This window comes from Thalassophryne amazonica, chromosome 1, assembly GCF_902500255.1.
Source record: "Thalassophryne amazonica chromosome 1, fThaAma1.1, whole genome shotgun sequence".
Classification (NCBI taxonomy): domain Eukaryota; kingdom Metazoa; phylum Chordata; class Actinopteri; order Batrachoidiformes; family Batrachoididae; genus Thalassophryne; species Thalassophryne amazonica.
The window spans coordinates 34,481,871-34,498,658 of NC_047103.1; the positions used below are offsets into that span (position 1 = coordinate 34,481,871).

The 16,788-nt window shown below is 41.3% G+C and overlaps 1 protein-coding gene across 3 annotated transcripts in view; it reads right to left on the reverse strand.

Annotated features, from left to right (window-relative positions):
• The window catches only part of rnf152 (ring finger protein 152), a 147,850-nt gene that overhangs the window by 91,999 nt on the left and 39,063 nt on the right, over positions 1-16,788 (reverse strand). Inside the window, exon 1 of one of the 3 annotated variants that reach the window (XM_034167684.1) lies at positions 1,703-1,719. The exons of the other annotated variants lie outside the window; for them this stretch is intronic. The gene's annotated coding sequence lies outside the window, so the exon portion shown is untranslated. Of the gene's footprint in view, positions 1-1,702; positions 1,720-16,788 lie in introns of those variants that run through there. 3 annotated transcript variants of the gene reach the window in all.

Sequence of the window (16,788 nt, forward strand, 5' to 3'; positions counted from 1 at the left end):
GTCCCAGCTTTTTTGAAACGTGTTGTAGGCATCAATTTCAAAATGAGCAAATATTTGCACAAAACAATAAAGTTTATCAGTTTGAACATTAAATATCTTGTCTTTGTGGTGTATTCAATTGAATATAGGTTGAAGAGGATTTGCAAATCATTGTATTCTGTTTTTAATTTACATTTTACACAACGTCCCAAATTCATTGGAATTGGGATAGTACTTGTTACTATAGTACTTGATAGTACTACAGATTTGATTTCTAACAGTTTAGGCAGCTAGTTACAATATGTTATTGACAGAATTATAATGATCCTGTTGAATGGGTTAATAGGAAGTGCAAAGAGTAAATGTTGGAACACTAAACCTTGGCAAAATTTGATAAATTTTCACCTTGCATTACCCCAATGTGTGGTCAATGATACAATGAAATTCATCCACTTAGCTGTGATTTAAGCCTGGCCAGGGGTGGTGGCCAAGTAGTTTCAGTGCGGATGGCTCCCAGGTAAAACCCCACCCCTGCCACATTTCTCCATGTATTGTGGAGTTGTGTCAAGAAGGGCATCCGGCATAACCAGCAAATCAACAAGCAGGTCCACTTTGGATCTGCTGTGACAATGACCCCAAGTGAAAACAAGGGAGCAGCTGAAGGGTCTTACTATTTGTGATTTAAACCTGCCTATGGATTAGTTGAAGAGAATCTGCAGATCAGAGTGTTTCACGGTCTGTTTAATCAGACCAAACACAGATCATTTAAAAAGTAATAATGCTGCATTAACTGCGAACACATTACTTTCCGGCACGTCACATACGCATTAAAAACACTTTCAGTTAAACTGACAGCTGATCTAGATGACAGCTGATAGTAACGTGATTTAAACATTTTCTTTGTTCTCTCTTTGTTGCCTTAGAATCTTTTTTGTTATGTCTTCAGAGGGAGGAGCTGCCATACATTTTCAATCAGAGGGATGTTTTACAGTAACAGACAGGTGGTCAATATGCCACCAGCTAGGTGGAGCCAATAGACAAGCAGTCTATTTTATGCAAATGATGAATGATGCATCAAAGTAACAGCAGTGTGACATATGTTGGTTGGTTGTTGGTTATATTGACATTCATAATAAATTTCATGTTTAAACAATAAAACATCAAACCTCAATTGCATTTCTTTATCATATAGGTTTAAATAATAAAAAATATCCCTAGTATCAGTATCCCCCCCCCCCCCCCCCCCCGCCCCAAAATGCCTGTCTGGTCAAGCTCTGCTAAATTGATCTAACTAATATTCATGAATTGAGAAATGTCTGTGGAGCTGGGTGCCTTACGTTTCTAAACATTCTGATGTTCAGAGTGAAAACCAAAGAAAAGTTGTAAGTAAGAGATCCAGGGATTCAATAGGGCAGCACAGTCATGTTTTGAACCCCACATCTGGGGTTCAATCCCCTGGTGGAGTGTAGGAGTTTCAGCACAAACCATTTGGCCCGGCTTGGTAAACTTCAAAGCAGTGGTGGACACAGTTCTGCTAAACCGCAAAGAAAGATTTTTTTTTTTTTCCTCAGCAGATTAGCTTTTCAGCTCATTTTAAAACCATCAACGGACCAATTACCTTCCCTAAATTTAGTTCCAATAACATTTTTTTGCTGGCATAGTGAGTAAAATTTAACGGTCAAAAACATTTGTAAACCTTAAAATCATACATGTTAGTCCCTACCTGCGTGTTTTGCAATGGTCAGACCTCTGTGAGCTCAGTCTTTCCCACGCAGAATGGAGTGGACCGGCTGCCGGCTGCTGTCGACAAAAGAGTATCATTTATTTTCCACATGCAATGAGACAGACATTGGGCAGGAGATATTCACTCATGGTTTCACTTATAAACAACTAATTCCGGACAGTTTGTCGACATTAACGGTAAATCCGTCATTTTTACAAAATGAAAGTATCGCAAATATCTTTTAAAGTAATGCACTAATTCTGAAGTTTCGAGCATTAACAGACACGTGCCAAAAGGCATTATGGGAAAAATGAGTCTCCTTCACTGGTTGGTTGGTTGATTTTGATTTTACTCAGAAGCCTCGGCAGTACTTAAACTTGAAACTGGCTTGCCGACAGTGTACCAAGTCAGTATTAAAAGTTAACGTTAGCTTTAACGTCTCCTAACTTTTTTAGCGGTTTAGCATTATAAAAGTTAACTTTTCAGTTAGCGGATCAGTGGTTATTGAAGCTAACTTGGTTAGCTGTGCCCACCACTGCTTAAAAGCATACTTGCCACCACCTCGCAGACATGTCAGTTTAAGATGTGCTGGTTGAAGACATGCCAGTTTAAAATGGTTTCCGCTGAAACTCCCATCCTCCAAATGGTTTGTGCTGACCCTCCCACGCTCCGCCAGAGGATTAGTCTCTCCCCACAAAAACAGCATAACTTCACATGGAAAAATGGAGTATTGTTTTGTTTTTGGCTGCAATCACCGAAGCAGTCGCAAAAACTGCAGGTTTTTTTTCTTTGGTTTCCAGTGGAGAAGGGGAGACCAAGCAAATGTGAGAGGTCATGTCAGTAAGTGTTAGCCTACACGGCTAACCAGAGTAGCTGCATTTTCTCGCCTTTTTACCCCTTTAGTACCTACCCTCAAATGAGACTGCGGTGCCCAATTATAAGAAATGCAATCCAGCTCATGAGTTGTGTGCACTTCAGTTGAACTCTGATTTTCACTTCTCAGATCGTTACTTGAGTTTGTTATTAGTGTCAATATATAATAAATAAGAGCCTTTTTTTTTTTAAGGATCAGGTGGGCTGTGACTCAACCCGACTTGGATTTCAACGAAACATGGCCCAGAGATGGAACCTACCAAAAAACGAACTTTCCCAAAATTTTTTGGCCGAAAACCAACAGTGACCTTGCCAGGGTCATCAAAGTTAAAGGCAAAAATATGAAAAAACTGATATTTCATTAAATTCCCATCTTTCAAGTGGTGTAACATTCAGCGCCTAAGCCAGCTTAACTATCGAATGACCTGATTTTAAAAGGGTATCAAATCAATATAAGAGGAGTCCCCAAAATTCTGCAAACTGTTATATAAAGTAGAGATTTTGCTTTATCCACTCCTGCAAATTTCAGTAAAATGTGCGGGCCACCAGGTGGCGCTAAACTTCCTCAAAATTGGGCAAGGCCAGTACTTTGGCGCCCCCTGGTGGCCAGCGCCATCAAGACCCCAATGTTTTTTCAGTTGTATCTGATAGAGTAGGGCCTATATTTGTTGATAACACTGAAATCTGATTGGGGTCTTGATGGCGCAGAGGGTTATGGTCCTTTAAATACAGCCAGTTTCGCAAAATGACCAGACTTTGAGCGCCCCCTATATTCAGCGCCATCGATCCCCCAACTAAATATGTAAATAAGATGAAAGTGTTTGCCTCCCTATGTCATTTGATTGTTAAACTAGCTTGGGGACTTGATGGTGCTGAATGTTACACTACTTGAAAGATGGGAATTTAATGAAATATCATTTTTTGCATATTTTTGCCTTCAACTTTGATGACCCCTGGCAAGGTCACTGAAATTTTGGGAAAGTTCATATCTTGGCAGATTCCATCTCTGAGCCAAGTTTCATTGAAATCCAAGTCGGCTTGAATCACACACTAATGTAAACCTGCCTGAACTTTAAAAATACTGGCTCATAAATAAAACACCAAATAGGCAAAATCTATAAGATGGTAATTTACACATTATATAAAGTCAAACATAAAACCATAACTTGACAATAGGAATTCATTCACAGCTACACTGAGAGTGTTTGCATGTGTGCATGCCTGCCTGTTTTCACCTCACCATGTGTGTGTTAACCTTCCCACTGACAATATTCTAGTCCAAGCCCCACTGGCTGGCATGGAAATGCAGACTAGGAGATGCCAATGTACCAGCCGGGAGAGCCTGATGGCTCAGTGATGTGAAACCAGGTAGAGCAAACAAATGGCAACAGGGAGAATTAACCAAAAAGTGCTTCATCATGACAGTAAAGACACAATGGTGGAGGCATCTGAGGGGAGGATTTCTACTGGATGAACTAAATCGAATGCTGCTGCAGACGTCCTGCTGGCTATATCAGCATGTATGTGCTGCTGTATTTTCAAATTATCTTCAAAGAAGCATATGTGAAGTTTTCAAAGATTCAGGTATGCCCTTTGACTGTCAAGCAGAAAACCATTTTTCGCATTTTAATTGCATAAAATGTGACAGATGAGGATATCAATGGCAAATGCAATCATACACAGGAAATTTTTTTTCTGACAAATCTGTCCAAGAGGTGTATCATTTATGGATAAAACTGAGAAAAAAAAAGTGATTTATTAATTTCACCAGGCTTTACCACCCGAACCTGCACAACCCACCTTGTTTTATGTGCACCAATGATCTGTGGGACGGCTGCCAAACACATAAATCTGGCGAGCAGGCAGGCGCCGTTGGCAGCACTGAACACAGTGGGCAGTAGTAAATCTAAAGACGGTACGTCTTTATTACGGTGTGAATGGATGGTGCGACTGTGAGGCACCACAGAAGAGATCGAACTCGAAATGTGAAAAATGGTGAGGAAAAAGGAAGGAAGGACGGATGTTTCCATCACAGATTTCTGTTTATAATCTAGCACAGATCTCCCACCAGTCACAAACGCTGTTCATCTTAATTTAAGACAAAACATTTAAAGACTTCCAGACATTTCACCACTACCTGTGGTGACTGGGGCAGTCACACAGTTAAGAACGATGAAATTCTACTATTATTTGATATGCCTATACCTGCTTACTAAAGCCATGTATGACTTTGAATCATTCTGAATACACAACAACTTGACATTTTGCAGTTGACTTTGAATACTCATCTGCAAGTGATCTCAAGGTTGTGTACCATTGTTGAGCGTATATGCAAATATTGCCTGTTTGTGTGCTTTTTTTTTTTTTTGCACAAGTCTGAAACTATATCACTCTTGACACTCTGAAGACTTGGACCTTTGTGCTTCCAGCCTGAAATTATAACTGTGAGATTTGGGCTTTAACCACTAACCTAATACAACGAATAGACGTTTTAAGAGTCTTCACAGAATCCTTACTGCTGCTGGTGGAAAAGTGTGAAATAGGCAGTTACTTTATCACTCTTTTTGCTGAAATGGAAGCCACAGCCAACTGTTGCTTATGAAATGCATATCAGAGTGCAAAGTAGCCTGAGCCGTAGGATATTTCAGACTATGATATTCCAAACGAGGATGTTTTTGGGGCAGGAAATACACCATAACATGGAAGTTTTATCCAGAAATGACATCCTTCACTTCTGTAAATGAGCTGGAACCCTAATGCATACCCTAACCATAAGCCTTAGTTTTAATATAAATCAAAGTGTAGTTTAACCTAAATATTGAAAAATAAAAATAAAATAAATATTGCTCAGGGTGTAATGTATTTGAATGTCTAACCCTTAACATCATACTAATATTAATCAGCTTGCCTTCTTCTGCAGGCCTCCCATCTTGTCCACCAGCATGAACTCTCAAAATTTCCCAAAAATTTCCTGTTTTTCATTTTCAATTGCATCGGTAGCATTGCCCAAGCAGAGGGTCACCCCTTTGAGTCTGGTCTGCTTGAGGTTTCTTCCTCAAATCATCAGACGGAGTTTTTCCTTACCATTGTCACCTGTGTGCTTGCTCTCAGGCAGTGGTTTTCAAACTGTGTGCCCCCCACAGTAGTGTTGTAGTGTTCAGTTAGTGAGACTAAGCAGCCATTGCACAAAAGGCTATACCAGCACCGCAGAGAGGGTGCCGGTGTACCTCAGTCTGCAGTTCATCTCCACCTTAAAGACAGTACCCACACATTTGAGGACAAGGAAGTTAAAAACTTAGCCAGAGAAAAGAGATGGTTTGAGAGGGGAGTAAAGGAAGCATTGTATGTGAAACAGTTGAAACCCAGCCTTAACAGCGGAAGGGGTCTGAGACACGTTTTGTCCCCTGTTTACATTGGGGTACTCAGGTCAAAGCAGTCTCAGTCTTTTGTTCGTGGTAATGAGTCATTCACATCGTCAGGAGAGTCATCAGGAGAGTCATCAGTAGAAGCGTCAGTCCCATCATTATGAGGGACAGCTGCCCTGTCATTAGGAGGATGCTAACTAGAGCACAATAGGTGCTAATTAGAGCAATTGTTAGTCACTAGCCAATAGCAGTCTGCCTTTCGGTAGGAGGGGCCTGGTTAGGTTTAAAACTCCAGCTTTTGCTGGTTTCTGTTATTCTTCTCTACAAGAGTCCTGACAGAAGTCGGACTACCAGAACAAGAATTTCAGCTGAGAAACATTCTGCGATTAGAAGCAAAACGTCCTTGCGTCAAGCAACCCAGTCTACTTGAAGATTCAAGCTTCTCCACTAAAGAATTTTGAAATGTTCAAAAAATCCAAATCCTTCACGCATAAATGTCATGCTATCTGCTCGCCAACATAACATGCAGCTCATCAAGTGGAGTAAAGAAGTGAACAGAGCGAGTGGTTGCATCAGTGGATAGCATCAGAGCGCAGCTCGTCTGAACGATTAGAACGAGATGTTAAATCCATCATAAACCTACTTTAACAGCTGCAGACAAGAAGGAAAGAAAATGCAACCATTTTACCAAACCATGACAATGTAAACATGACAAATAATTACCTTTTAGATGGCTCCAAATGCTTTCTCCAGTTCATTCAGTGCGTGCATGCGAACAACGCTGCTGGAGTGGTCCTCTGTGATTCAGGAAATGATTAGAGCTGTTTTTGACAGACAACTTGCAGAGAAAATGATTCATCCACTACAACATAATTATTTTATATATGCAATGTCCAGTGTAGAGCGCGTGGCAGCCAGTGGAACAAAGCACGGCATCCAGCTGGGAACACAGCGGGTGGGATCGGCACGATGACGTGCGAGAAAGTGCGTGAATCAAAATCATGCACGTCAGTGCACCTTTAAGCCCCTTTCACACCGTGCCTGCTTTGAGTTGTTTCATGTGGCGTCATGACGACGGTCAGGTGCACGCAGTAGGGGGGCAGAGAAGAGGTGAGGATGCAGAGGAGGATCTGCAGGCAGTCTGGCTGCAGACTGTGCACTCTGATTTCTCTTCTAGTTTATATTTGTTCTTGTGCAGGGCTACAGGTCTGCGCTCTGATTTCTGTTATAGTTTGTCTTTCTTCCTTTGATCGCGAGCTTTGATCGCGAACAAACCGTCTGAGTAAATGTGGAGATGTCTGGCATTATACTTGATGTGGACATGTCCTGTCTCTGGCAATCAGTCTGTGAGCAGGACTTATGTCCTTTTTTGTCCTTTATTTAATACAGTGATGACAGAATTTGAGGGGAGAGCGAGGAGCTGCCTGCAGCCAGCCAGTTTTTTTTTCTTTTAATTGTTCACATGTGCGCGTGGGATCAAATCAGCCGTGAGTGGACTGGAGATGTCCAGACGTTTTACTGGATGTGGACATGTCCTGTCTCTGGTAATCAATCTGTGAGCAGGACTTTTATGGACTTTATTTAAACACAGTTGTGAAAGAATTTAAGAGCGAGGAGCTGCAGCAGCAGCCAGGCATGTTTTGTCTGTGTTCTTTCAGCATGTAGTTTTTACTGCATTGTGTACATGGTATAAAAATAATCCTGCATGATTTATACTCTGGGAACAATGGAACACAGCATGAATCATAAATTGGCATCGGGTAATATTGTATTGTGGGGGTGTAGCCTCCAGTCACATTGAGTACCGTTGCTTTGCCCTGACTTGCGTTGAAACCACTTCCTTTCTGCGTGCTGTGCTCGACGCAGAAAAAATTAAACGTTTAATTTTTGGCATCCGATTTGCTTCGTACTTTGCGTCCGTCGCGGTGTTGTGGCATTGAGCGACATCGTCTCGGCACTAGGTTGCATCCACATGGCATCATCATGCCGCAACACGAAACAACTCGAAGTGGGCCTGGTGTGAAAGGGCTTTAGACCTTACTTGTGTGAAGAGCCTTGAGGCAACTTTGTTGCGATTTGGCTGCATATAAATGAAAATAAATTGAACTGAAGCTTGCGTTAGCACTTGGCTTAGACCTTGAAGGCCCAGAACATCCAAGTCTGAAACGTATGGTCCTAAAACAACTGCCCACCAGTGCAACCACACGGAGTGCAGCAAAAGATGCCATTCCTAGCAAACACCATTTGTTATAAACAGATCCATGGGCTAAAAATGTACACTGGCCAGAAATTACTTTGTACACTGACCCACCAATCAAGCCAGGTGAGCCAGCAGAGAGTTATATGTTTTCATGGAAACCCCACAATAACCCCAACAAAAGCTGAACCAGTCATTTCCAAAGGTACAAGCATGTCAGTTTTTTATTTTTTATTTTACAGTGCAGTTGAGGTGAAAGTTTTCTGAGCATTGGCACTTTATTATTTGATTGTATAAACAGGCTTGCATCCTTAATTGATGGAGTCATTCAAAGTGGTAATAATTTATGCCTTTATCGATTAAAATGTGTTCAACTGAACGCACCCCTCCCCCCTTCAGTTACCATGAAGGGGGAAAACTAGTTATTGAGACCATAACCTTTTTTTCTTCTGTAACAGGATTTATTTATTTTTCCTCCAAAGTTGGATTTTTTTTTTTTTTTACATGGACTTCTACGGAATGGGAGACCCTTTTGGAGTCAGCCTCAAGCAGCAAGGAACTGCAAGATATCCATTTCCACATTTGCTTCCTTTAATAGCACCAGAGGTTAGGGCTTTGTAATTATGCGTCTTCTGCAAATTCACACAACACACACACAAAAACACAGCCATGCAGCAAATTACCACAACACAGTGGAAGGAGTAGCAACAAAAACAGGTTTGTTCATGGAGAACTTCATCTCTACCTGGTGAGTGGAGTTGAGAAGGTTTCTGAATTTATTTTATTGGTGATTTTTACTCTGAAGCTGACAATATTTTCACATTTCATTATTTTATTTGTAATAGAGAACAGTAGAAGCCAGTAAAAGTCCTCCAGATGAAACCTCTTTTTTGTGTTGCTGGTGCTTCCATTGTGTTGTACATTTGTGTTTCGGCATGCATTGTGTGGATTTGCAACAGATTATCAAATCAAATTGTGACATGTGCTGTAGGTTAAATGGTTAAAAAAATGAACTGCATTTATATAGCGCTTTTCCATCTGCATCAGACGTTCAAAGCGCTTTACAATAATGCCTCACATTCATCCTGATGTCAGTATGTTGCCATACAAGGCGCTCACTACACAGTGGGAGCAACTAGGGGATTAAGAACCTTGCCCAAGGGCCCTTAGTGATTTTCTGGTCAAGATGCGATTTGAACCAAGGATCCTCTGGTCTCAAGCCCAACACTTAACCACTAGACCATCACCTCCCCTTATTATATTATTATATGTTATATTTGTGTTCATGTTTGTAAGTGTTTTCCCAATTTGTAAGATATTTTTGATACAATTCCCTGTTGTAGAATTCACGCAAGGGTTTTTTTTGTTGTTGTTGCTGTTATTATTTTGTATTTGTGTTTTCTACATTGACTAGTGTTAAGTTGGAGGTGTTGTGGCTTCTCTCAGCCACTGCAGTTGTGTCCCTTTGTACTATATATATATATATATACATACACACACACACACACATATATATATACACACACACACACACACACACACACACACACACATATATATATACACACACACACACACATATATATATACACACACACACACACACACACACACACACACACACACATATATATATATATACACACACACACACACACACACATATATATACACACACACACACACACACATATATATATACACACACACACACACACACATATATATATATATACACACACACACACACACACACACACATATATATATACACACACACACACATATATATATATACGTATATATACAAGGGCTGTCAATAAAGTAAGGGTCCTTTTTATTTTTTTCAAAAACTATATGGATTTCATTCATATGTTTTTACGTCAGACATGCTTGAACCCTCGTGCGCATGCGTGAGTTTTTCCACGCCTGTCGGTGACGTCATTCGCCTGTGAGCACTCCTTGTGGGAGGAGTCATCCAGCCCCTCGTCGGAATTCCTTTGTCTGAGAAGTTGGTGAGAGACTGGCGCTTTGTTTAATCAAAATTTTTTCTAAACCTGTGAGAAAAATCGAAGTGGACACGGTTCGAAAAATTAAGCTGGTTTTCAGTGAAAATTTTAACGGCTGATGAGAGATTTTGAGGTGATTCTGTCGCTTTAAGGACTTTTCACGGTGCGAGACGTCGCTCAGCGCTCTCAGCCGCCGTCGTCAGCCTGTTTCAAGCTGAAAACCTCCACATTTCAGGCTCTATTGATCCAGGACGTCGTGAGAGAACAGAGAAGTTTCAGAAGAAGTCGGTTTCAGCATTTTATCCGGATATTCCACTGTTAAAGGAGATTTTTTTTAATGAAAGACGTGCAGACGGGTCCGCGACGCTCCGCCACAGGAAAAACACCTCTGTTGAAAGCCTTAAGGACAAGTTGGAACATGTCCTGCTGTTAAACAATTTCTCATATACTCACTCCACTGAAAGCCATCAAAAGCCGCCTGGATTTTACAAATGGTTATCAACACGGAGGTGTTTTTCCTGTGCCGCCGCACCGCGTCGGCTGCGTCCCGACGCGCGGACCCGTCCGCCACGTCTTTCATTAAAAAAATCTCCTTTAACAGTGGAATATCCGGATAAAATGCTAAACCGACTTCTTCTGAAACTTCTCTGTTCTCTCACGACATCCTGGATCAATAGAGCCTGAAATGTGGAGGTTTTAAGCTTGAAACAGGCTGACGACGGCGGCTGAGAGCGCTGAGCGACGTCTCGCACCATGGGAAGTCCTTAAAGCGACAGTCTCACCTCAAAATCTCTCATCAGCCGTTAAAATTTTCACTGAAAACCAGCTTAATTTTTCGAACCGTATCCACTTCGATGTGTCTCACAGGTTTAGAAAAAATTTTGATCAAACAACGCGCCAGTCTCTCAGCAACTTCTCAGACAAAGGAATTCCGACGAGGGGCTGGACGACTCCTCCCACAAGGAGTGCTCACAGGCGAATGACGTCACCGACAGGCGTGGAAAAACTCACGCATGCGCACGAGGGTTCAAGCATGTCTGACGTAAAAACATATGAATGAAATCCATATAGTTTTTGAAAAAAATAAAAAGGATCGTTGCTTTATTGACAGACCTCGTATATATACATATATATATATATATATATATATATACACACATATACACATATATATATACACACATATATATATATACACACACACACACACACACACACGTATACTTAAAATATCAATATCATGTGTTGTGACCCTTCTGCCCTAGAGACAACACAGTGTGCAGCCGGTTCCACACAGTGTGCCAAAACAAACTCCACCAGGTTCAAAATGAGGTCATCCTAAAAAAAATTAAATAAAAATAACCCAGACCTCTACCTCCCAGGATAACAACCACATTAATGACTCTTCACGAGCGCCAGACTGCAGAAGCTGCAAATAAATAAATGAACCAACTAACCTATCTGACTGCAGCTCAACCACCAAGCCACCACTGCAAACCAGCTTTCAAATTCAACCCCAAAATCAACTCTGGAAGCAAAAATAAGATGCTCATGACTCGCAAGTGTGGACAGAAGAAGGAAGATATCTGCTTATCTGTCTAGCAAAAACAGAACAGAGGGTGAGGTTTTACGTAAATAAAAGCAGATTTATTATTCATGCCCTCTGTCTCAAAGCCATCATATGTTGTTGATATTCGCTCTCACGTTTCTCATGATGTCTTTGTGGAGTAGAGCTGTTGCAGTTTGTGACATATCCTTGCAATAAATAATGAAGGCATGTGTGAGCTGGGGAGGCAGACAGTTCCCAAATGTAGAAATAACAGAAAAGTGGGACAGGGTCTAGCTCATGCTAACGACACGCCGAAACACAATGAGCAAGCAGACGGCTTCAGTGTAATGAGGCAACCCACACACGTGATGATTGTTGCCAGTGAATGGCCCATCACGACTGGCCAAAAGGACATTCCACCCAAATTAGGAGGGTTAAGGCCCCCTGACACGAGCATGACTTTTGATTCACACACTTGCACACCCGTCGTTGTGACGATCCCACCCATCTGTTAGCTGTTTAATCTGCGCAGTTAGACTGATCTAGTTAACTAGATAATGATTTGTTTCACAGTGTAATCTTCAGGTGCCTTAACTAAAGCACTCCCTCTGCTGAATCACCTCTAAATTATTTACACATTATTCACTTTGTGTGTTTTTAGGAATCCGCTAGCTTAGCGCAGCTACTAGCTCTTAGCCGGTTTAGCATGGCGGCTTCTCCTGTCTCTCCTGCACTTTTCTGCTCTGGGTGTGAAATGTTTAATTATTCCTCGGCCTCCTTTAGCAGTAATGGTACTTGTAATAAGTGTAGCTTATTCGTAGCTTTGGAGGCCAGGCTGGGTGAATTGGAGACTCGGCTCCGCACCGTGGAAAATTCTACAGCTAGCCAGGCCCCTGCAGTCAGTGCGGACCAAGGTAGCTTAGCCGCCGTTAGTTTCCCTCTGGCAGATCCCGAGCAGCCGGGAAAGCAGGCCGACTGGGTGACTGTGAGGAGGAATCGTAGTTCTAAACAGAAGCCCCGTGTACACCGCCAACCCCTTCACATTTCTAACCGTTTTTCCCCACTCGACGACACACCCGCCGAGGATCAAACTCTGGTTATTGGCGACTCTGTTTTGAGAAATGTGAAGTTAGCGACACCAGCAACCATAGTCAATTGTCTTCCGGGGGCCAGAGCAGGCGACATTGAAGGAAATTTGAAACTGCTGGCTAAGGCTAAGCGTAAATTTGGTAAGATTGTAATTCACGTCGGCAGTAATGACACCCGGTTACGCCAATCGGAGGTCACTAAAATTAACATTGAATCGATGTGTAACTTTGTAAAAACAATGTCGGACTCTGTAGTTTTCTCTGGGCCCCTCCCCAATCGGACCGGGAGTGACATGTTTAGCCGCATGTTCTCCTTGAATTGCTGGATGTCTGAGTGGTGTCCAAAAAATGAGGTGGGCTTCATAGATAATTGGCAAAGCTTCTGGGGAAAACCTGGTCTTGTTAGGAGAGACGGCATCCATCCCACTTTGGATGGAGCAGCTCTCATTTCTAGAAATCTGGCCAATTTTCTTAAATCCTCAAAACCGTGACTATCCAGGGTTGGGACCAGGAAGCAGAGTTGTAGTCTTACACACCTCTCTGCAGCTTCTCTCCCCCTGCCATCCCCTCATTACCCCATCCCCGTAGAGACGGTGCCTGCTCCCAGACCACCAATAACCAGCAAAAATCTATTTAAGCATAAAAATTCCAAAAGAAAAAATAATATAGCACCTTCAACTGCATCACAGACTAAAACAGTTAAATGTGGTTTATGAAACATTAGGTCTCTCTCTTCTAAGTCCCTGTTAGTAAATGATATAATAATTGATCAACATATTGATTTATTCTGCCTTACAGAAACCTGGTTACAGCAGGATGAATATGTTAGTTTAAATGAGTCAACACCCCCGAGTCACACTAACTGCCAGAATGCTCGTAGCACGGGCCGAGGCGGAGGATTAGCAGCAATCTTCCATTCCAGTTTATTAATTAATCAAAAACCCAGACAGAGCTTTAATTCATTTGAAAGCTTGACTCTTAGTCTTGTCCATCCAAATTGGAAGTCCCAAAAACCAGTTTTATTTGTTATTATCTATCGTCCACCTGGTCGTTACTGTGAGTTTCTCTGTGAATTTTCAGACCTTTTGTCTGACTTAGTGCTTAGCTCAGATAAGATAATTATAGTTGGCGATTTTAACATCCACACAGATGCTGAGAATGACAGCCTCAACACTGCATTTAATCTATTATTAGACTCAATTGGCTTTGCTCAAAATGTAAATGAGTCCACCCACCACTTTAATCATATCTTAGATCTTGTTCTGACTTATGGTATGGAAATTGAAGACTTAACAGTATTCCCTGAAAACTCCCTTCTGTCTGATCATTTCTTAATAACATTTACATTTACTCTGATGGACTACCCAGCAGTGGGGAATAAGTTTCATTACACTAGAAGTCTTTCAGAAAGCACTGTAACTAGGTTTAAGGATATGATTCCTTCTTTATGTTCTCTAATGCCATATACCAACACAGTGCAGAGTAGCTACCTAAACTCTGTAAGTGAGATAGAGTATCTCGTCAATAGTTTTACATCCTCATTGAAGACAACTTTGGATGCTGTAGCTCCTCTGAAAAAGAGAGCTTTAAATCAGAAGTGCCTGACTCTGTGGTATAACTCACAAACTCGCAGCTTAAAGCAGATAACCCGTAAGTTGGAGAGGAAATGGAGTCTCACTAATTTAGAAGATCTTCACTTGGCCTGGAAAAAGAGTCTGTTGCTCTATAAAAAAAAAGCCCTCCGTAAAGCTAGGACATCTTACTACTCATCACTAATTGAAGAAAATAAGAACAACCCCAGGTTTCTTTTCAGCACGGTAGCCAGGCTGACAAAGAGTCAGAGCTCTATTGATCCGAGTATTCCTTTAACTTTAACTAGTAATGACTTCATGACATTCTTTGCTAATATAATTTTAACTATTAGAGAAAAAATTACTCATAACCATCCCAAAGACATATCGTTATCTTTGGCTGCTTTCAGTGATGCCGGTATTTGGTTAGACTCTTTCTCTCCTATTGTTCTGAGTTATTTTCATTAGTTACTTCATCCAAACCATCAACATGTCTATTAGACCCCATTACTACCAGGCTGCTCAAGGAAGCCCTACCATTATTTAATGCTTCGATCTTAAATATGATCAATCTATCTTTATTAGTTGGCTATGTACCACAGGCTTTTAAGGTGGCAGTAATTAAACCATTACTTAAAAAGCCATCACTTGACACAGCTATCTTAGCTAATTATGGCCCAATCTCCAACCTTCCTTTTCTCTCAAAAATTCTTGAAAGGGTAGTTGTAAAACAGCTAACTGATCATCTGCAGAGGAATGGTCTATTTGAAGAGTTTCAGTCAGGTTTTAGAATTCATCATAGTACAGAAACAACATTAGTGAAGGTTACAAATGATCTTCTTATGGCCTCAGACAGTGGACTGATCTCTGTGCTTGTTCTGTTAGGCCTCAGTGCTGCTTTTGATACTGTTGACCATAAAATTTTATTACAGAGATTAGAGCATGCCATAGGTATTAAAGGCACTGCACTGCAGTGGTTTGAGTCATATTTATCTAATAGATTACAATTTGTTCATGTAAATTGGGAATCTTCTTCACAGACTAAGGTTAATTATGGAGTTCCACAAGGTTCTGTGCTAGGACCAATTTTATTCACTTTATACATGCTTCCCTTAGGCAGTATTATTAGACGGCATTGCTTAAATTTTCATTGTTACGCAGATGATACCCAGCTTTATCTATCCATGAAGCCAGAGGACACACACCAATTAGCTAAACTGCAGGATTGTCTTACAGACATAAAGACATGGATGACCTCTAATTTCCTGCTTTTAAACTCAGATAAAACTGAAGTTATTGTACTTGGCCCCACAAATCTTAGAAACATGGTGTCTAACCAGATCCTTACTCTGGATGGCATTACCCTGACCTCTAGTAATACTGTGAGAAATCTTGGAGTCATTTTTGATCAGGATATGTCATTCAAAGCGCATATTAAACAAATATGTAGGACTGCTTTTTTGCATTTACGCAATATCTCTAAAATTAGAAAGGTCTTGTCTCAGAGTGATGCTGAAAAACTAATTCATGCATTTATTTCCTCTAGGCTGGACTATTGTAATTCATTATTATCAGGTTGTCCTAAAAGTTCCCTGAAAAGCCTTCAGTTAATTCAAAATGCTGCAGCTAGAGTACTAACGGGGACTAGAAGGAGAGAGCATATCTCACCCATATTGGCCTCTCTTCATTGGCTTCCTGTTAATTCTAGAATAGAATTTAAAATTCTTCTTCTTACTTATAAGGTTTTGAATAATCAGGTCCCATCTTATCTTAGGGACCTCATAGTACCATATCACCCCAATAGAGCGCTTCGCTCTCAGACTGCAGGCTTACTTGTAGTTCCTAGGGTTTGTAACAGTAGAATGGGAGGCAGAGCCTTCAGCTTTCAGGCTCCTCTCCTGTGGAACCAGCTCCCAATTCAGATCAGGGAGACAGACACCCTCTCTACTTTTAAGATTAGGCTTAAAACTTTCCTTTTTGCTAAAGCTTATAGTTAGGGCTGGATCAGGTGACCCTGAACCATCCCTTAGTTATGCTGCTATAGACTTAGACTGCTGGGGGGTTCCCATGATGCACTTAGTGTTTCTTTCTCTTTTTGCTCTGTATGCACCACTCTGCATTTAATCATTAGTGATTGATCTCTGCTCCCCTCCACAGCATGTCTTTTTCCTGGTTCTCTCCCTCAGCCCCAACCAGTCCTAGCAGAAGACTGCCCCTCCCTGAGCCTGGTTCTGCTGGAGGTTTCTTCCTGTTAAAATGGAGTTTTTCCTTCCCACTGTCGCCAAGTGCTTGCCCACAGGGGGTCGTTTTGACCGTTGGGGTTTTTACGTAATTATTGTATGGCCTTGCCTTACAATATAAAGCGCCTTGGGGCAACTGTTTATTGTGATTTGGCGCTATATAAATAAAATTGATTGATTGATTGATTGTGTTC